General features: G+C 41.0%; 1 protein-coding gene and 1 long non-coding RNA gene across 2 annotated transcripts in view; one reads left to right on the top strand and one right to left on the bottom strand.

Annotated features, from left to right (window-relative positions):
• The window catches only part of LOC307163620 (GTPase IMAP family member 9-like), a 49,272-nt gene that overhangs the window by 20,413 nt on the left and 5,762 nt on the right, over positions 1-23,097 (top strand). The gene's annotated exons all lie outside the window — the stretch shown is intronic.
• On the bottom strand, positions 10,770-14,566 carry LOC307164021. Its single transcript, XR_013822191.1, has 4 exons — positions 11,554-14,566; positions 11,305-11,398; positions 11,096-11,214; positions 10,770-10,992 (listed from the first exon to the last, which is right to left on the bottom strand). It is a non-coding gene; the product is annotated as an uncharacterized lncRNA (long non-coding RNA).

Consider the following 23,097-nt stretch of genomic DNA (forward strand, 5'->3'; position numbering starts at 1 on the left):
AACAGCTGGTCATGAATTATGCTAATGGTATACCATTACTAAGACGTAAATCACAGTTTTAAAATTAGCTGACCTCGTACACACTGTAAAAAAAAAATCCGTAAAAAAACGGAAAATGTACTGGCAGAAAATTACCTGGACATTTTCTGTTAAATTACGGACAATTCCTTCAAATCTAAAATGGAAAATTCTATATATTAACAGTACATTTTCCGTACTATTCACGGATAATCCTTATACAGAAATTTCTATTTTTATAGAATTGTATGGCATATCTTTTAGTAGCAAATAATTCAACAACAATATATACAAATTGAACATGGTTTATTTTTGTAAACATTTTCATGTAAACATTATTAAATGCATTCAATGGGTATATATATTACATCAATTAAACAATGTGCAAAACACCATTAAAAAGTGCTTGTATTGTGGAATACATTTTTAGACAAACAAACAAGGGAAAAAACATCAGCAGGTACTTGCACAATATTGGTGTTGCACCCGATAGCTAAAAAAAAATTCTTTAAAAAAAAATCAAACTGTGAAAGATTCAAAACATTTTCAAAAGCAAAACAATACAAATACAGAAACACACAGACAAAACCAAATGGAATACAAAGACAGGGCTGTTGCTTTTTACATTAAAAATAGCTTTAGACGTACTCGGTTACTAACGTAACCTCGGTTCTCTCTAGAAGAGGGAACGAGTACTGCGTTTTAACCAAAACGCTACGGGAAAAGTCTCTTTTTCACGAAACACTGAAGCAAAAAATTATCCTTTAATTTTCATATATGTAAAACGCGTTGCGGCAGCAGCAGTCAGCTATGGCGAGACGGCTTGTTCGCTCATTGGCTGCTCTGCGGCAACTGCATAAGCCTATCGAGCGAGGCCTGAGGTGACGTCAGGCCAATGAGGGCGCTTCGCGCCCTCCTCGCCACTTCCCGCCGAGACGGGCGTGGCTTACCTCTATAAAAGGAGCTCGAGAAGGCTGATTCACTTGATTTTGATCGCCGAAGCGAACCAGAGTGAACCAAACGCACGGCAGGGAACGCAGTACTCGTTCCCTCTTCTAGAGAGATCCGAGGTTACGTTAGTAACCGAGTACGTTCTCTTACGAGAGTTCTCTCGTACTGCGTTTTAACCAAAACGCTACAGGAACCCCTTGCAAAACGCCGTGCGTGCTGGGATAAAAACACTGATCACCGGAAGCTATTTCAGGCATACAGTGCATAATCACCAGATTGACTCACACAGAGTCAGGGAATAAGGGGGGGAGCCTTAATTCCCTATACTGTAGCGTCGCAGACTTAACGTGACCTTAACGTGTCACAGGGAGAGTCTAAAGACAGGAGGGGTTTCCCTCCGTCCTTATATAGACATGTCCACAGACGCAAATATGACATCACATAGACAGGGTAGGGAGCCTGAACTAATGTGGGAAATGTGGGTCTTACACAGTTCTGCCCAAGATAGTCGGTAGCGCATTGCGCCTGCGATTTCAGAGGTCTGACTAGACAGCTGAATAGATTACACCGACAAAAGCTTAGCCTGTAAGGCGGGAACCTCTAGGTTATAAAACCTGATAAATGTAGACGGAGAGGCCCAGCCTGCCGCCGTACATATATCCTGTAGGGAAATCCCGCTGGACCAGGCCCACGAGGAGGCAACGCCCCTCGTAGAGTGCGCTCTAACTCCCAACGGGCATTGAATGCCCTTGGCAGTATAAGCCAGCGCTATGGCGTCAACTATCCATCTGGATAGACTTTGTTTCGAAACAGCCATTCCTTTGGAACGTCCGCTGAACGAGACAAAGAGCTGCTCTGTCTGTCTGAAGACAGCAGAGCGGGACATATAAGCTCTTAAAGCCCTAACAGGGCAAAGAAAACTCGAGTCCCCCTCCTCACTCGATGCCGGCAGGGCCGCCAGGGAAATAACCTGAGCCCGAAAAGGCGTGTTGAGGGATTTCGGCACATAGCCGTGCTTAGGTTTGAGTATGACTTTAGAGTCATTAGGACCAAACTCCAAGCACGCCGGGCTCACAGAGAGCGCGTGCAGATCGCCTATGCGCTTCACTGAAGCGAGAGCCATCAAAAACACTGTTTTGAAAGACAAATGTTTGAGGCTAATAGACTGGATAGGCTCGAAAGGGGCACCTTTCATGGCCGCCAGGACCGTAGAAAGGTCCCACATAGGGACTGAAGGAGGTCTGGGTGGATTCAGTCTTCTAGCTCCCCTGAGGAAGCGGATGACTAAATCATTCCTTCCCAGTGACTGACCCAGCGTTGAACCGGAGAACGCTGAAATAGCCGCCACATACACTTTGAGCGTGGAAGGGGATCTGCCCTTATCCAACAGCTCTTGTAGGAAGGAGAGAACCTCCGTTACCTCACATTCGAGGGGTGAAAGGCTCCAAGCTGTACACCAGCCGGAGAAAACCGACCACTTCGAAGCATAAAGCCGCCGAGTCGACGGTGCTCTAGCCTGAGTGATGGTATTCATGACTCCCTCTGCGAGACCAACGGATATCCGTTGAGCGCCCACACATGAAGGGACCACAGCTCCGAGTGTGGGTGCCAAATCAAGCCCCCGGCCTGCGAGAGGAGATCTCACCTCAACGGCACTGGCCATGGAGCGATGTCTGCTAACTGCATCAGGACTGGGAACCATGCTTGGTTCTTCCAGAACGGTGCTACAAGCAGCACTGGGCATTTTGTTTCCCTGACCCGTTCCAACACCTGTGGCAGGAGGGAGACGGGGGGAAAAGCGTATAGCGGGCAGCGCGGCCACCTTCGGGACAGCGCGCTGTCGCTCTTGGAAAAGAACGCGGGGCAGTGAGCGTTTTCGTGGGACGCGAATAGGTCCACCCCCGCTCTGCCGAATCTCTCCCACAACAGCCGACTGTTTGTGGGTGTAGAGACCACTCGCCCGGGGGAACGTTGTTCCTGGACAGTCTGTCTGGGCCCACATTCTGAAGCCCAGGTATATGCACTGCTCTCAGCGAGCGTAAGTTGTGCTGAGCCCATATTAGGAGGCGTTTCGCCAACCTGTACAGGGATGTGGATTTCAGACCGCCCTGGCGATTTATGTAGGACACCACAGCCATGTTGTCCGAACGGACTGTGACGTGTTGGTCCTTGATGTGGGGACAAAAACGTGTCAGCGCGTTGTGCACTGCCAGCATTTCTAGGCAGTTTATGTGTTGGAGCTTTTCTCGTTCCGACCACAGGCCGAAGAACGGTCTGCCCTCGAGCAGCGCTCCCCATCCCGAGGTGGATGCGTCTGTCGACACCATCCTCACTCCCGAGGAAGTCCCCAGGCTTACACCTGATCGGTACCAGTCGTCCGCCGTCCAAGGCACCAGGGCTGTAACACAGTTCTGATCGACCTTGAGGCGTAATCGACCGGACACCCACGCTCCACGCGGTACCCGCGCTTTCAACCAGAACTGCAGCGGGTGCATGCGGAGCAAGCCCAGCTGGAGAACTGATGATGCTGAGGCCATGAGACCCAGCATCCTTTGAAACTTCCTGAGCGGGGTGAAAGCGCCGCAGCGGAAAGATTTCGCCGCGCGCTGAATGTGCAGCACGCGCTGTGGCAACAGCCGCGCTGTCATAGACTGCGAGTCCAGAACGATACCCAGAAACGAAATCGTTTGACTGGGGTTCAGTGAACTCTTCGCCCAATTGACCGTGATACCAAGATTCTCGAGGTGATCGAGTAAAATGGTTCTGTGCTCCACGAGCTGAGATCGTGATTGAGCTAGGATAAACCAGTCGTCCAAATAGTTCAGCACTCGCATGCCTCTGAGTCTGAGAGGAGCGAGTGCTGCGTCCATGCATTTCGTAAATGTACGAGGTGCCAGGGACAAGCCGAAGGGCAGGACTGTATACTGGTATGTCTGACCCTCGAAGGCGAATCTCAAGTATCGCCTGTGATGTGACGCTATCTGTATTTGAAAATACGCGTCCTTCAGATCTATCGACATGAACCAGTCTTCTCGGCGAACATGCGCGAGAATTTTGCTGGTCGTGAGCATTTTGAAACTGCGTTTCACTAATACTCTGTTCAGCCGTCTTAGATCCAGAATGGGTCTGATACCGCCGTCCTTTTTGGGGACTAGGAAGTATCTGCTGTATAGCCCCCCTTCGCTTTGAGCTCGGGGAACACGCTCTATCGCCCCTTTTATCAGTTTTGATATTTCGGCGCGAAGTAGGTGTGCTACTTCCAACGACACCGACGTTTCGACGCGCGCTGTGAAGCGTCGACAAAACTGTAGCGAGAAGCCTCTCTTTATAATGCCTAGGACCCAGTCCGAAACCCCTGGAAGCGCTGCCCATGCCTCTGCATGGTTGGCTAAGGGCCAGATACAGAGCGCGCTCTGTTCGCCGTGCGACAGAGGCGCTTCGGGGCTCACAAACATAGGCGTTATGCCTGTGGCATTTGAGGCGGGGGGCGCGCTTAATACAGCGGGCGGAACGCTCGTCCTCGACCTTACTACAGTGCTTAGCTGAGTGAAGGAGGACTGCGAAAGTCCCGTGGGACTCAAGTGTGCGAGTAGATGTGGGCTGGGAGCGGGCACATTTACTGCTTTGGGCGCGCTGTCTGCCTGAGCAGAGCGCGCGCTCACAGGTCCCGTTTTTACAGAGAGCCTGTGATCTGTTAAACATAGTGTTCGTGGGCACTGGGAAGTGGGCACTTTTACTATGTTGGAAGCGCAATCGACCTGAGTCGATTTTATGTGCGCGAGCCCTAAGTGTAGGGCTGTGCTTGTGTGTAGGGATGGGCACTGAGGAGTGGGCATCGACAGTACATTTATAGCACCATCGGCCGTGGCTGGGACCAAGTACACCTGGCTGCAGCCTGCAGATCGGGGCGGGGCTGCACCATAACGCTTCTCATTGGTTAGGGGTAATGTGATGACGTCGATCGAGGCGGGGCCGCACCTGGTTCTCATTAGGCTTGTTTGAGATGCGCCTTGCCTCGCCTGAAATGTAGTCGAGAGTAGGCGGCTGCAGTGAGGGGAGGAGTGAAAAAAGCGCAGGCAAGCCGGACAGATCTCTCTTCTCGCAGTGGATCTGACACCTGCGAGATCAAAGACGGATATCGCAGGATTCACCGGATTCACGCTCGTGCACATGTTGTTGCTAATAAACTGGATGGAATTTAAGTTCATGCTTTTATATAAAAGTAAATATAATGAACAAGACACCCAAAGTAGCCTACTTATTTAATTCCATTCCAAATACATGTTTATCAGTCTTTTTTTCTTTAATACAGACATGTGTTTTTTTTTTGTGTGTTTTTTTTTTTTATAAAAAAATACATTGCATAACCCATAGTGGTCGCACTGTTAGATAGTTTAGGAATATTCACACATAACGTACAGTATACACATAAACCATGATATCAGAGTTTTAAAATCAAACATTTTAAAAGAGAACAAATACATCACGGTTGTTTAAACCAATGAACATTAAGCTGTGACGTCAGCAAGTCGTTTCCCATCATGCTTTTGATCAGCGCAGTCAGTGGAGAGCAACTGCGCTCGACTGCAGAATCCGACAGGTGTGCCTTGCGCTCGCGAGAGATTTTTGACATACGTCAGCATGACATCAGAGCAAGGCGGACCGCACTCGGACACATTTCTAACCGGCATGTATCTCGCGCTGATCACCGGTGATCGATTCTGCGCAGATTTTGCTCATCTCAAACAAGCCTATTGGTTAGTGGCACAGTAATGACGTCGACGCCACGGTAAACAGGAAATGCGGTTGAAAACTCTTGTGCCATATCGCGCTGACAGCGCATGCGTCGTATTTGCGCAAATTTGAAATAATACTTTATGGTCGTTTGACCGAAAGCTTGGCTATTAAATTTGAAAGGATTTGAAGTGTGCAGGATCTGAAAGGATCTGAAAGGATTCAAGTGTGCAGACAGTTTTATTTTTTGAGATCTTCAGTTTTGTTTGTCTGGCATCTTGTTGTTCGTGAGTGCGGTGTTACTCTTTCTAAATAATACTTTAATAAAATGATAAAGTATTAAAACAATTCTAAAGTAATAATGAAAGCAGCAAAAAGTAGTTGAGCATATACCCATAGTTTTAACTATGTCTGATCTAAGGTAAACATAAGGAATTACAGAGTTTTTTTTTTACATTCTGTTGCACTTCACTGTGTAAATTACAAAATTACTGTAAACATTAATGGCACCTTATATATTTTTTATTTTAATCATTCCTCTGTAATAGTTCTTGTTTATTTTTGTGCATTAGGTTATTATAAAACATTTATGCCAATAAAGTAGTTTTAAGTTAAACTAACTACATATAGTACATTGTCAATCTCTGTCTGTATCCCATATTATGCATGCCAACTCAAAAAAAACAAAACTCAAACCAGTGATAACTTTTATTTCAAAACAAAAATAATTGTGTAAAAGAGATATGCACACATACAGATAATCACATACATCAACCGTACACACACAAGCGTACATACGTACCTACACACACGCATACGTATCCACAGACAGACGCGTACGTACACACACACGCACACACGTGTACGTACGTACATACACACACACACACAGACGCATACGTACACACACGCGTACGCACACACGTATGCGTACACACACGCGTACGCACACACGTATGTGCGTACACACACATGCGCACGTACACTCACACACACACACACAAGTACGTACACTCACACACGTACGTACACACACACACACACACGTGTACGTACGTATACACACACACAGACGCGTACGTACACACACGTGCACACACACGTGCACACACACACACACACACACACACACACACACGTACGTACACTCACACACGTACGTACACTCACTCAGGTACGTACACTCACTCACTCACACTCTCACACACACACACACACACACACACACACACGTACACACACACACGTACACACACACACGTACGTACACTCACGTTCACTCACACACGTACGTACACACACACGTACGTACACTCACACACACGTGCGTACACTCACACATGTTTTGTACACTCACACACACACCTACGTACGTATGTACACTCACACACACACACACACACACGTACGTAGTGCGTGAGTGTGCGTACTACATACGTGTGTGTGTGTGTGTGTGTACGTACGCGTCTGTCTGTGTATATACGTATGCGTACGTACACGTGTGTGTGTGTATGTGTGTGTGTGTGTGTGTACTTACGCGTGTTTGTGTACGGTTGATGTACGTGATTATCTGTATGTGTGCATATACACTCACACACGTACGTACACTCACACACGTACGTACACTCACACACGTACGTACGTACGTACACTCACACACACAATCTACTCAGCCTGAAAAAAAAAAACAGTCAACAGAGCAATAGCCCTCAACCTCCTTCTCAGAATAAAGTCCCCGCAGGACTCCCCTTCGGCCATCACCCACAGACCCAGGTGGGCAGTCCTTGAATACTTCAGTGCAGTGCAAGCACAGAGTCAGTGAGTAGGGCACCCGGAACTCTTGCCTATATTGTCTGGAAAATGCACTCCAGTTCACAACACCTAATTTAGATAAAATACAGAACAAACAATATGGAATCATTTTAAAGAGAGGCATTAACATAGTACAGAGTCATACAAGGAATTTATTTGTTATATATTTTGTACATATTATAGGAAAATGTTAGACAAGATATGCTTGAGTGTTATTGGCTTTGTCTGTAAAATACTTACTTGTCTGTAAAAAGAGACTTACTTGGTTTATGAACAACAAACGAGTTAAAAAAGTTTGTCAACACAAACTTTAATTTGGCTTGAGAAAGCCTATCCTAAAAGTTTGAAATAGTTTTAAAAGCTTGAAGGTTTTCATAACCTTATATTTATATATATTTATATATATTAATAACAATAATATCAAAATACATTTAATCAATGTATTCATAGAAAAAAATATCCTACAATATATCTTTGTATATTACTATTAACTCTTAAATCCTATATTTCTTCTCCTGGTTTAGTTTTGCCACTGTATTTCTTTTTAAGGGCCTATGTTTTAACCTATGGTTTTAACACTATATCCTAATCCCACCAAAATCACAGACACACACACACACACACACACACACACACACACACTTAGACCTACGCTGTCCTAGTTATTTGTGTGATATGATGAGTAAAGTTAGCACTACACGATCTCATTTTTACACCAATTAACATCACACTAAAAATTGTAAAATAAAATGTAAATAAAATTAGAACAAAAAAAGAGTAGCTTGCCTGTACTCACCATGCAGTGATGAACATCGGAAATGAAAACATGTTAGAAGAATCACGTCATGACTACACGCCACTAACCAATGAGAAGAGATTGGCGGGAAGAGACGTGCAGCCTCGCCCCAGGTGCGGCCCCGCCTCGATCGACGTCATCACTTGCCACTAACCAATGAGAATCATTGTGGGCGGGGCTGCACGTGCAGCCCCGCCCCAGGTGCACCCCCGCCCAAATCTGCAGGCTGCAGCCAGGTGCTTCTCGCCGGGACACCAGAAATCACGCCCTTATGAGTGCACTGTCTGTCTGAGCAGAGTGAATGCACACAGGTTTCGTCTTTACAGAAACCACAAGGGATGCAGAACATAGTGTTTGTGGGCACTAGGCAGTGGGCACGTTCACTATGTTGTGTGCGTGATCGACCCGAGTCGAATATATGAGCGCTGGCCCTGTGTGAAGGGCTGTGCTAGTGTGTAGGGATGGGCACTAGGCAGTGGGCATCTTCTCTACACATATAGCATCATCGGCCGTGGCCGGGACTTCGGTGGAAGTCCGGCCATGTACCACGTGCTCGTGGGCTGCAAAAAACACGTCTGCAGTTGCCTCTCGGGGAACAAACAGAGTGATTTGCATTTTCAGACGCCTGCAAAATGCCAGAATGTGAGAAGAGTGGATATCGCCCAGTTTCAGCGGGGCTGAAAACACTCCATTCTCCTTTCGCCAGTGACGCACGGGAACCGTAGAAACGGTGTTCGGTTGCAGGCAAGCGGGTACTACGCGCTCGCTGGCTGCAAAATGCATCTCTGCAGTCGCCTTCAGGGGACTGACAGAGCAAGCATTGGCGGCATAAATATATATATGCCGCTAGACCGGGATTCGAACTCCGGTCTGCCCGTGTGGAAAACCTATAATTCCACCACTGAGCCACAGGGGGATACAGGCTTTTGAAAGCGGCGTCAACATGTATTCTTCGGCGTTTGCTGGCAGGCAAGCGTGCTATAACAGACTCACTTGCTGCCATAATATTTCCAGTTGCCGAACAGGGAACTGAGAAATGTGAGAGAAAAGAGGTCAGACCGACCAACGGTGGGACTAAGAACACTATTTTCTCCTTCGCCGGTGAATGACGCGTGCGGAGGCAGGGTAGCTTTTCTTGTAACGTAAAGAAAAAACTAATCCCGCCATCCGCTTCCAGGAAGGGCAGCCTCGGAAAGGATGCCCGGCGAGTCCTCAGAGTCACCGTAGGCAATTGGCTCGGAGTGAAGGCGTTTCGCCGTCAGCGAGCGCGAGCGCTGCATGAGAAGGCATCTTGAAAAAGACGCAGCTCTTTTAGGGGTGAGTGTTGCAAAGCGAACACACACACATACACAAGAACAAAGAATGTAAAGGATATGGCGTCGGAAAGCGCAGCATGTACGGCGGTAGAAGGCGGCGTTGGCCAGCGGCTTCGAGGGCTCGTCCCGCTGAAGTGCTTGCATCAGACGACGCGTGCTTCCTCGTGATCCAGCGATGCGTGAGCTTCGCTGAAGAGATTAAAATCAAGTGAATCAGCCTTCTCGAGCTCCTTTTATAGAGGTAAGCCACGCCCGTCTCGGCGGGAAGTGGCGAGGAGGGCGCAAAGCGCCCTCATTGGCCTGACGTCACCTCAGGCCTCGCTCGATAGGCTTATGCAGTTGCCGCAGAGCAGCCAATGAGCGAACAAGCCTTCTCGCCATAGCTGACTGCTGCTGCCGCAACGCGTTTTACATATATGAAAATTAAAGGATAATTTTTTGCTTCAGTGTTTTTCGTGAAAAAGAGACTTTTCCCGTAGCGTTTTGGTTAAAACGCAGTACGAGAGAACTCTCGTAAGAGAACTAATAGTTAATAGCACTGCATGAAAATTGGGATTTCCGACCCCGTAAACGGCCGTAAATCTCCCTAATTTTCGGCAGTTAACGACAATTTACAGCCTGTGAACGTCGCGTTCGTCTGTGCCGAATATTGTCGGAAACGAACCATGACGTATGCAGAGCGCTCGCGCCGGAGGTGTGAATGGCTCTAATTACCATATGAATAGCAGCTCCCGCTAGAGAAAGGCTTGAATTTCCTCACTCACTATTGGTTGAACCCACGTGGTTTAAACAAGAAAAATCACTCGTGATTGGTTGGCAGATCTGTTACTATTGGTCACCCTCGCTCATTATAAATTCAAAAAATTATAATATTCATATAAATTATATATAAATTATTTTTTTATATTCATAATATGCTATTCTGTGGTATATTCATGTCATTGTTAACCTATCGACTACTACACTATTACCATCAAGGACATGAATTTATAAAGGAAAGGAAAATTTGCCAGGGACATGCTGTTTATTCAAAGAAAGAGCTTTATTAGCACAAACACAAAACAATACACCTATGTACAAAGCATAGATCATCTGCACACACAACATATTGGAAGCTCAGTGTCTGTTTTCATCTTCGGAGCTGTAGGTGACTAGCGGCGCTCTCTCTGAATTCGATCCACTTTGAAAACGTCTGTGGTGTGTTGCCCTGTATTTAGGAGTCGCCTCTAATCTCGACTGCAGCGTAGCACAGAGCTCTGTGAGCTCCTGGCTGGTGGTTGAACTTCATCGGACATCAGATCTATGGTGGCGCACTTCCAAATGCCCACGTCATCCTCACCTAGCACACCGTCTCGCTTCTAGCAGCTGTAAAAACAATACAGACAATCAGTACTGTGATGCACTGTGTATGGACACAAAACATCTATTAATGCACATGAAAAATAGTCACATTGACTAAAAATCTTACCCTCTTTCTTCTCGCCCGACTCCGAGCTGAACTCTTCACAGCTTCGGCCTGCAATGCCAGATCTGGTTGTTTGTACCTGAAGCTCCTGCGTGCTGTCTCGTAGTATGTCTTACAGGCAGCTGGAAAACAATTAAATGAGAGTGATATGAATAAAAACAACACAAGTCACAGTAAAATGAAACAAGGAGAAAACAGTAAAAGTTACTTACAATGTCGTCATGATCAGCGTCATGAAAATCTGGACTTGCAGACATGGCTCTGAGTAAATGTGAGGTTACGCCCTCGTTATGAGGCGAGGTTACTCTGTGGAAACATGTATGATTAAGATCGTAAACTATAACGGATCTATTTTCAAGAGAATGAAAGAATATTCTTTGAATCTTACCTTTAAAATGTTTGTAAGTTTATATGAAAGTAAAAAAATAAAAGAATGTAAGATTCTTTTTTTATTTTTTTACCTTGATCCAGTTCGTAGCGCCCACAATTTGTCTCAGAGTTGTGAAGATGACATACTGCTTCCTGTAAATTACAGGATTATTTACATTAAACAAATAATAGCCATCAGCCATCATTATGAGGTGATGTTACTCTGTGGAAACAAAATGTATGATTAAGATCAGTATCTATAACGGATCTATTTTCTTATACAAGAGAATGAAAGCATATTCTTTGAATCTTACCTTTAAAATGTTTGTAAGCTTTTATGAAAGTAAAAAAAAATAAAAGAATGTAAGATTCTTTTTTTTTTTTACCTTGCTCCAGTTCGTAGCGCCCACAATTTGTCTCAGAGTTGAGAAGATGGCATACTGCTTCCTGTAAATTACAGGATTATTTACAAGTCGACTCTAATCTCGACTGCAGCGTGGTACAGAGCTCGGTGAGCTCCTGGCTGCGAAAGGACGGAGGTCGCACAATCCATCCAGACATCCCGCCGACGATGCCGTCTTCCTCATCAGACATCAGGTCTATGGTAGCACACTTCCGAAGGCCCACTTCATCCTCAGCTAGCACACTCTGTCTCGCTTCTAGCAGCTGTAAAAACCAATAAAGATAATCAATACTGCGCAATACACTGCGTATGGACAACACACATCTATTAATGCACCTGAAAAATAGTCACATTGAGCAAAAACTAATCTAATAAATCGTACCGTCTTTCTTATCGCTCGACTCACCACAGCTGAATTCACCACAGCTTCCGCCTGCAATGCAAGATCTGGTTGTTTGTACCTGAAGCTCCTGCGCACTGTCGTGTAATGTCTTAAAGGCAGCTGGAAAACAATTAATTGAGAGTGATATTAATAAGAACAACATAAGTCACAGTTAAATTAATAAGAACAACATAAGTCACAGTAATATTAAACAATAAAGGAGAAAAAATGCAACCGGGTGAAATTCAAGAAATACACACCGGAAGCAAACTATGCTTTTTGAAATTGGGGTTTTATTCTGACTGCTGTTTAAAATAAGTGACAGCGGTCAATGGAAGCACAATTAAACACATAAAAGTCTGATTAAGAAAAAAGTTTGCCTTGTTCGAAGAGATTTCACAAGAAAAAAAAATAGATTTCACTAGTTAAACAAAAAAACAACAAAAAAAAAGAAATTGTAGAAACAGTTTACAGTAAATTTGAAGATGACAATCAAATGTCACAAAAAGCTTAACCAGTGGATCAATGCCCAAATCCACAGAATACTTAACTCAATTCAAACTGAAATGCAGTGTAATACATTGCAACTGGTCAGATTTAAATTGATTTCTCCAAACCAAAATACGTTACAATTAAATATGACAACACAAACTGGAATATGGCAGTGGCTGAGGTAACGTTAGGCCTAATGCTGCCTTCACGTGCTCTGGAAAAGATGATATTTTCCACTTGTGAACTGGTATTTACCAGTGTGTTGTGTTCAAGTGCTTTTGTTGTCGTAATGTAGTACCCGCAAGGTCTGTGTCAGTAGAGTATCTTTTTTATCTTTACAAAAAAAACAAAAACAAAAAAAAAACGTAAATGTGGTGCTATTCTGATTATTAAAACATAATTAATAATTAAAAAAAAATAAAACATGACATAAAATGATTAAATATGAACCAAGGAAATTGCGGCGAAGTTGAAAATTGAGTGTTAACGCATTATATTACAATCGTTAATGACACAACATTGTATAGGCTACAAAAACTATCCGCTAACAGTATTCACGACTCTTGCGTTGCTCTCCGCCATTTTGAAAAGGTCAAAGGTTATCTCATCTCGGCAACTCGTGCATCAAAATATTCTACGAGTTGCCCAGTGGAAAATACCACATGAGGGGGTGTTCATGTGCATTTTCCATGTCGGCTTTTGGTATTTACCATAATTACCATAGCACGTGAAGGCACCATAAGTTACAAGAGAAATAAAAGCACTTTAACAAAGCCACAACCCACGTTTAATCATGCCATGCGGAACCAGAAATATGCATTTAACCATTAAGTTATACTGTATAATCACAGAATATAGATTCAACTAATTAACAGATTTATCAAATAAACATGCCATCAGAAAATTTCCCCCATAAACCATGAAACGTACATACCCAATCCTTTACCGTCCGATCACCACGAGGTTCACTCGTCACACATGCGCTCCAAATAAATCTATAAACAAAAATGTACACATCAAATGTTCTTTTAACTTCGCTTCACAACTTATTTGTGCATATTAAAGATATTGGAGTAATATTTACCAAGAAAGAAGAACGTATAACACAGAATCCGCTCGATGCACGCACCGTCATGGAGCTCTCCTGAACAGTGTAAAATGGCGTCTCTGGTCGCGCGCACGCGTCCAGCACAAGTGAATAGTAGCGCGAGAAGAGAAGGATTTCTTAAAGGGGCCACACACATTTTTAATGCAAAATAGAAACGAGGTATATTTACACTACTACTAGGCCAGAAAAGTAACAAAAAAGTTACTTACACACAATATTGTCATTATCAGCATCATGTCAATTGATCTAAGTAAAAATATATGCACAGAATTGAGAAAATAGTATTTAGCCTATAGAGATAAATTGTGGCCTATCACAGGGCAAACATGTGAATGTTCACGGTACATTTTATGCAAACAACTCTAATCGTAGTTGTAACTCTATATGTACAGTAGGCATAATTCTTGTCATTGCGTGTGTGTATGCAGCATGAGTCAAATACAATCTTCTGTTTGTGTTGTATTATGCACAGTGGTTGGGCTCTAAGAGATTGTGATGCTGTTTGCATGGAATGCACATTTTACCTTTGTGGCAAAGCCTGATTGAAATTACTTGTTGAAATAAATGGTTTTGTGTCTTTTTTACATAACATTGGCTATTGCTAATGACACATAGTAACTAATCTAGCTACTTTCATTAAATATATCAATTTAAGCTAAAGTCTATAATTAGGCTTTACTGAGCCTGATCTATTAATACCAGAGATTTTCTTAGAATTAAGTAAATACCTTTTAGAAAAATGTTACCTGGGGTCTCACCGGGACACGCAAATATGAGTCGATCACCCCTATTTTATTCAAACTCCACTGGCTACCTGTCACATTCAGGATTGATTTAAAAAATGTACTATTTGTGTATAAAGCTCTTAACAAACCGGCCCCCAATATCTGACCAATCTCCTCTGCCCGTACACTCCATCTCGTACTTTGAGATCCAGTGATCACTGTGTTCTCATCGTGCCCAGATCCAGACTTAAAAAATGAGGCGACTGCACTTTTGCGACTGCAGGCCCAAAACTTTGGAACAGTCTACCCCTCTATATCAGACTAGCTCCCTCAATTTCCATCTTCAAAACATCCTTGAAAACTTATTTATTTTCTCTTGCTTTTAATACCCCTTGACTATGATACAACTATTGCCTTTTTTTTTTTTTTTTTTTTTTTTTTTAATTGTCCTGTTTCTGCCCTGCATTTTATCTATTGCCCTGTACAGCACTTTGGTCAGCCTTGGCTGTTTTTAATTGTGCGTTATAAATAAATATTGTATTGTATTGTATTTTTTTTTAGAATTAAGTTAATACCTTTTAGTCACCTGGGATAAAACTCCCCCTGCTACCCTCATTTGCATTTGTAAAGCTCACAGCAGTCTCATTTACATGTTAAAGCATTAGAGGGAGGGGGGTCATGGGGCAAGCAAGTCCCACGTCAATTTCCGACAATTTCCGACAGTTTGCAGTGTTGCCTGTAAATTGCCGTTTGCAGTCGTAAACCTGAACTTTCACGACAATCTACAGCGCCGGTAACTGTCGAAAATCCCACTTTTCATGCAGTGTAGTAGAGGGAAATGTTACAGTGTTGATGCCATTTTTCTGTAAGAGAACACAATATTCCTTAAAGGGTTAGTTCACCCAAAAATGTAAATTCTGTCAGTAATTACTCACCCTCATGTTGTTCCAACCCCGTAAGACCTTTGTTCATATTTGTAACAAAAATTAAGATATTTTTGATTAAATCTGAGAACTGGCTCACTCCTCCATAGGCTTCTATGATATTGAAACTTGCCGGCACACAAAGTTAGTAAAGACAATGTTTAAAATAGTCCAAGTGACTACAGTGGCTCAACAATAAGTATATCAAGCGACGACAATACTTTTTGTGCGCAAAAAAAATAAAATAATGACTTTATTCAACTATTTGTTTTCTTCTGTGTGGGACTCTGAGTGAGTTCACGTAGTGTAAACAGCGCAGCACTTCTGGGTTGTACGTCAGCACGTAGACTCACTATTGGCCAGCATCAAACGCATAACCAACGTCGGCCAATAGTGAGTCTACGTTCCGATGTACAACCCATCAGCTCTGTGCTGTTTACACTACGTGAACTCTCAGAGGCCCACATGAAGAACATGAATAGTTGAATAAAGTCGTTATTTTAGGGGGTTTTTTTGTGCAGAAAAAGTATTCTCATGTTACTTTAATGATGTCTTTACTACCTTTCTGGAGCTTGAAAGTGGTAGTTATTTAAGCTGTCAACAGAGGAAGAGAAAGCTCTCAGATTTCATTAAAAAGATCTTAATTTTTGTTCTGAAGATGAACAGAAGTAAGTAATTAATGACATTATTTTAATTTTGGGGTGAAAAACTTTCCTCCTTTGGTACTTTCAGTTAAAGGTCCATTTTGAGATTTGACAAAAGCTTAAACTTTACATGGATTTTCGAAGTTGTTCATACAGGAACTTCAGAAGTCTTTGAGTAATGTGTGGACATTTGGTTTCCTTCATCTCAGCCTTTTCGACCTTCATTCAGGATTTCTGCAGAGGAAATGGATATATGAAGAAAAAATGGATATGTTTTTAGCTACACAAGAAATTAAATGAAAGAAACTGAACTACAAAGTATAAGGCAGACCAGGTTGAGGTTGAAAAACAATCGTACAGTGTTTTACGTTCGTTAAATTATCAAGTGCCATCCCTAATTCTTTCAAATTCAAACACTGTATAAAACGCTAAGACTTCTGTTTCCAGTGGACTCCAATTGCATGTTATGTTAGTTTGTCTGCTCAACTATACCTTATAATGTGTTTCATTATTTTCAACTACATAAACGGCAACACAACAACATGCTAGAGATAAATAATTTGATTAAAAATCTGTTGCTTACCTTTATATGAACTCCAGGATAAGTGCCATGTAGCTCACTGCCTCAATGGGGTAGGAGATGTGGTCAATAACTTCTTGAATGACAGCAATCTTGAATGCCCATCATCTTAAACAAATAAGATATTACAAAATGAAAAACATTACACTATCACTTCAGAAAACTGCTCCAAAAAGAGTTTAAATATTCCCTATACAATTTGTTTTTCTACTGACCATATAAGCTTACAAATCTTTGAAGGGGGTGTTCAGCAACCAACTTTTTCTATAAACATTTAAATTTAGTTTTGCCAATATTGAACACTCATAATGATTGATAAAAAAAAATGCTAATAAAACAAAATACAAACCCATAAGGTGGTGGGATGCACAGTACAGCAGCAAAGTCCTGTCAATAGATGAGAAAAAAACAGAAACACTATGAAACAAACTAATGAGGAGGGAGCTGGTAAAGAATGACTAACGTGACAGGCAGAAGTATAGATAATAGAAGTCATGTTACATGTAAATTAATATTTCAAGGTTATTATTTGGTCTTAAAAGTCATGTGTGTCGTCTAAAACAAAATCAAGACAATAAAAAGTCTAAAGTAAACATAACTTTGTTACCTCATTTGGCAGAAAAGGTGGAGGTGCTTTCCTTGATCCAGCTGAACTGCACTTAGGTAAAGTTAGTTTTATATTCGCACATTCACGGACTTCCGCGTTCAATAACTCGTGAACTAAACGTTGTTGCTGCAGAAAACACCTATCACATATAACTACAGATAAAACACCAGAAGCTACAACATGATTTTCCTCAAAACGATCTTCCCTTCGCACTGGACAAAATACATTGATCTCTATGCGCAGGCTGCTAAGAAGGGACCATCTGCAAAGTGCAAACCCGAAGGAAAGCTCGTTTTGAGGAAGATTTAAATATTAAAACAATGTTATTTGTGTAGTAACAATATTCAGCTCATGAGATATTGAACGCGGAACTATGAACTACCGCGAATATGCAAATATAAAACCAACTTTACCCAAGTTGCAGACTTGATCATGTAGGACCTCAGTTTCACATTTGTGGACAGCACCATGAACATAGTCAAGTAAACAAACAAAAAAGTTGCCATCCAGGGTAAAAATAGTTTCAGGTTTGATATTTGCTGCGTATTCACCTAGACTGCTTTAGTGTACTTTTGTGTAGGCTACTGTACATACAGTACGCAAATATGTTTTATGTAAAAGTTACAGTAATTCACCAAAGGGATTTTTTTCATGTTCCAAAGGTAGTGCTTTCCTATTGACCAGACTGACTTACTACAGGTGAAATTTTGACAATACCTCCTTTACTGTACGTACAATTAACAAATAGGTTTAAGAAAAAATTACAGTAATTCACCTAAAGTATTTTTTTCCTGTTCCAAAGTCTGTAGTGCTTTCCTAGTGACCACACTGACTTTCTACAGGTGAAATTTTGACAATACCTCCCTTACTGTAAGTATAGTACAAACATATTATTATTAAAAAATACTGTAATTTCTCCTTTTTTCATGTTCTAATGGTTATAGTATGTTCCTAGTGATCACTCAATTAACTTTGATAAATGTATTAGGTAAAAGTATGTATTAGAACTGCTGTTCCTTGTACAACACAATTCTTTCATTGATTAAAAAAAGCAGATATTTTAGGTTAATCATGTTTTCAATGTTATAAATAAGCAACACCGTTATTGTAATGATTCAAGTTAAGTTTTTGTTATGAAGTCCTGAAGAAGTGGATTCTGGAACACACTGTTAATTCAATGTATATCTAATTAGTTATTATAATCAAGGTATTAATCAATAGTTTTCCTTCTATACTGTATATCAAATGAGTTGAATGACTTCTCTAGGCTTATGAGATTTTACTTTGTTATAGAAATTACCAGTGTGATTATCGAAAATGTTATTTCATGTATCCTTTAAATGTCTGTATTTGATATCTGAGGTGTAACGTAAGGGTCTGGCCCATGCCAGGAATGCAGTAACAGTGCTTGCTCATTTAGCCCGGCTTCCAGAGATGAAATATGGACTTCTTTAACAGGTGTCACTACATCCATCTGCTTTTCTAGGCTACCCTGATAGCAATGGTCTCAGGAGTCATTGAAACCTATAGTTGAGAGACCATTTCTTAGTTAAAGTCTTTACTTTACAGTTAGATTTAAAGTATCCTCTCCTTGAGAGAAAGAACATGTTATCTTAATGTTTTGAGAAGACTCTCCTCCTCACCAAATCCAATCTTGAAGAAACTGTGTGTGTGTGTTAGTATTCTTGGTTACAGGTTAAGGAACAAGTGGAAATATAGCTGCAAGCAGCGATACGGGGCCAAGCCCCTGAAGCAGCAGTAAGAGCAGTAATAGTAAAAACAGCAGAAATTGAAGAAAAAAGAGCTGGTTTAGAAGTATAGGTGAAAATGAACAGAAGTTCAGATGAGAATGAACATAGAATGAACAAGACATACATTAAGAGGAAGAAAGATTAGTACAACGTTGAATAATAAAGGAATCAACATGACACAAAATTACACACATTGGGTCTCATTCATGAAACACGAGCAGAACGAATTTTTGTGTAAATCGTGTGTAAAGTGGTTCTGGCGTAAATTTTCGGATTCATTAAAATGTTCGTATTTCCCAAATGTTAGCTGGTACGAAAGAAATCTACACCTGCTCCCAGCCACGCGTAAATAGTGCGTTTAACATCCGAACGTTTTGCTCATTAATAAGGCTGCATTTTCACCTTAATCGGGTACATATTTACACAGCATTTTGAAAAAATATTATATATAGTAATTACATACGGTTTTTCTTTCTTTTTACTTTTATTATGTGAGCCAGTAATAGCATCTGCAAACGGAACACAAGTCCGCAAGTCACAAGTGTTGCAGTCAAGCTTCATGTCGAACCATTTTCTTTTCACTTCTGGGACTGTTCGATTAACAGATGAAACTCCATTAACTGCATCTGTAATATGCTGCCAAGAATTTTTACCTAAAGCATTTAGGTATTACCTAAAAAATAATTTTTTTAGGACCTGATACGCCACTATGTACGCTTGAAAATAAAATGTGGCGTTTTGAATGAACTTCTGATAATAAAAACTTCAATTTCTGCGTCAGAGAAATTTCTCTTCTTCGTTCGCTTTTGAGAAGACATGTTGAAATCCTTCGTTTCGTGTCATAATATGATGCCCATACATAGTTGTCAGTCGGATTTAATGGGCGGGATTTATGGTAATTAAGAATGAGCGTGCACGCGCGTCCCATTTACAACTGATTGGAATTCATTAACCCACACACACATTTCACTATCAAATCTGACGTTTACGAAGTATTTGTGAATCAGGAGAAGAATTTTCGGGAATGTCTCTTTACGTGCAAATCACTCACATATTTACTCATGTTTCATGAATGAGACCCAATTTTTTTTAAATCATGCCACGTGGGGCTCGAACCCATTATCTCTGGGTCAGATACCTGTCACTCATATCATTGCGCCACTGGGAAGTTGTGTTTTTGGCAAGATGAAGAAGGTCCAATAGTTCAAGTTAGAAGCAATTCAAAATGAATAATTTTTGTATAAATTTGCTGCATGTTGTATTTATCGAGTTCGTTCACATATAGGCACCATGTCTGGAACAGAAGCAACTTTTCCACCACTTAAGGCCACAATACCTTTTGCGATCTGGGAATGTGCCACACAGCATTCAAACCCACAACCGGAATGGTTCATGGTTCATGCTAATCAATTAGCATGCTAAGCTAACTACCATAAGGCAACAAATACAGGTCAAATTTGGAGAAAAATATATCGGGAACGGTAGCAAAAATCAAAAATCTGTTCAGTCACTTCTATGTGGCTCGGTCCAAAGATCATCTGAGCCAATTTTCATAAAAATTGAACAAAATTTGAATGAGGAGTAACACAAAAAATTGAACACTGTACTTTTCAAAATGGCCACTACTGTAATGGGCAGAGTCTTATTGTAAGATATTGATTGTGATTACCATAATGAGTGGAATCAGGTGTACTAAGTTTCATTTTATATCTATTTACATTCACATCTACATCAAAGGGTTCAAAAGCTATAAGCCTTTTAATGTGGAATTTTTGAACTGGTGGTGGTGCTATAGAGTTGGTCCTACAGACTCAAAAATTGGTCCAATTACTAATCATTACAATCACTACAAGTGTGGAAGGTCACGACGTGCCTAAATGCAGGGTCCGAATGTCAGCCGCATAATTGATGGAGATATGCTTCAGTCTATCTATGTGTAGAAAAAGTGTGATTATTTATTAGCCAATCAGAATAATTCAACCTGAAGCAATGACAAAGCTTAGACCTTGGTGAAGGGTATAATTGCTGTGATTTTTGTAAATGTAAGGGGAAGCGGCCTACTTTAGATCACTGGAGTAATCACTCCTTGTGATTCTTGAAGCTGACTTCTGCCTGATGAAACTGTAAACTTATCTTCAGTAAATTTCCTTTAATTTATTATAATTCTGACTCTTGTCTTAAATTGACTGCACTTCTAACGCCCGTTCTTAATAAATCCTATCTGGTCCTTGGGTCTTTAACTGTAAGTCCCAAATACAGATATACAGTGGTAATCCATATTGAAACAAGGACATAGATATTCTTTAATGATGTTCCACTGTTTAAGGTACACAGTGAGCACAACCATTGGGCATCTTTTCCAGGTAGCTTGTCTGGTGATAGTCCAATGCAGCATACACTGGGTACCATCTTTGGCACTGTTCACGTTGGTAAACATGACAAGGATTAATTATGTAACAAACCACTAATAGTTATAGTTATGTGTGTTAACCAATTACATAATGCAATGAATAAATATTAAATAACATGTTCAATTGCTTAAATATTTTTGTTTACCCAAAGTAGTCCTGACTGAAAACATTTGAAAAAATTGTATTCAAACACACACATTTGTTTTACTTAAACTTTTACGTCACTTCACTAAAAGAAAATATAGTAAAGTAAAAAGTACTTGACAAAACAATCAGTTAAAGGGTTTATGATAATATAAGAACAACTTAAACCAAGAGAGGATCAACAACAGCAAAATTTTGAAGAGGTGAAATTGAAATATTACGCTGACCACGAGGAATTAATTACAACTTTTATGTATAATCCCAGTGTGGTATTCCATGAACAATTAGAAAGATAATAGAAATAAAACAGTGCACTGTACAGTATCTTGAATGCCTCCATGATCTTGCAGTTCATTATCTGTCAGATTTGCTGCACCAATGCGTACAGGTTCAGTCACTACTGTTAATAATAATGTAGCCCCTATTAATGTACTACAACCTTAAACAAAAAAAACAAAAAAAAAATTACAGGATTATATTATTATGTAAAACAGTATTATTAGGTATTGTCAAAATTTCACCTGTAGTAAGTCAGTCTGGTCATTAGGAAAGTACTACAACCTTTGGGATATAAAAAAAACACCACTATAGGTGATTTACAGTTTATTTCATAAACATATGTAATAAACAGATGTAATAATATGCTCAGTACATAAACATGTTTGATAATTGTACAGTAAGGAAGGTATTGTCAAAATTTCACCTGTAGTAAGTCAGTCTGGTCACTAGGAAAGCACTACACCCTTTGGAACACGAAAAAATACTTAGGGTGAATTACAGTAATTTTAAAAAAAAACATTTGTCAACTGTACGTACAGTAAGGGAGTTTTTGTCAAAATTTCACCTGTAGTAAGTCAGTCTGGTCACTAGGAACATGCTACAACCTTCGGATAGTAAAAAATCCCTTTGGTGAATTAATGTAATTTTATTCTAAAAATATTTATGTACATTATGTAAAGTGAGGCAGGTTTCCTAAATACAATCATTATAATGCACTTTTTATTGTTGCTAAAGTACAATCAATAGCATTAGAACACATAATGTGAGAGAGATTTTCTGGTACATCTGTACTTTGCAAAAATGTAGTTGTCTGTTTGCACACAATGGAAAAAAATAGAACTTTTTAGACGGTCCCTAATCTTCTTTAACACACACAAATTGAATGTTCAGTGAACATGTATGCCATTAAAACAATATTTGCCCATTTTGAATGATTGTGGAGAGTGTTGTAGTTCACCATCTTTGTCCTAAAGATCATGTAGCTGCTTTTATTTAGCAAAAATGTGCTTTATTGCGCTTGTTATTGAGACAGTTTTTAAGCAAAAAAGTGCGAATGTGCGAATATAAAACCAACTTTACCTAAGGCCCCGTCCACACTACTGCGTTTTAGTTTATAAAACGGAGACCTTTTGCTACGTTTGCACCTCCCGTCCACACTAAAACGGCAAAAACGGAGACCCAAAACG

Source organism: Squalius cephalus (genome assembly GCF_949319135.1).
Source record: "Squalius cephalus genome assembly, chromosome: 1".
NCBI lineage: Eukaryota > Metazoa > Chordata > Actinopteri > Cypriniformes > Leuciscidae > Squalius > Squalius cephalus.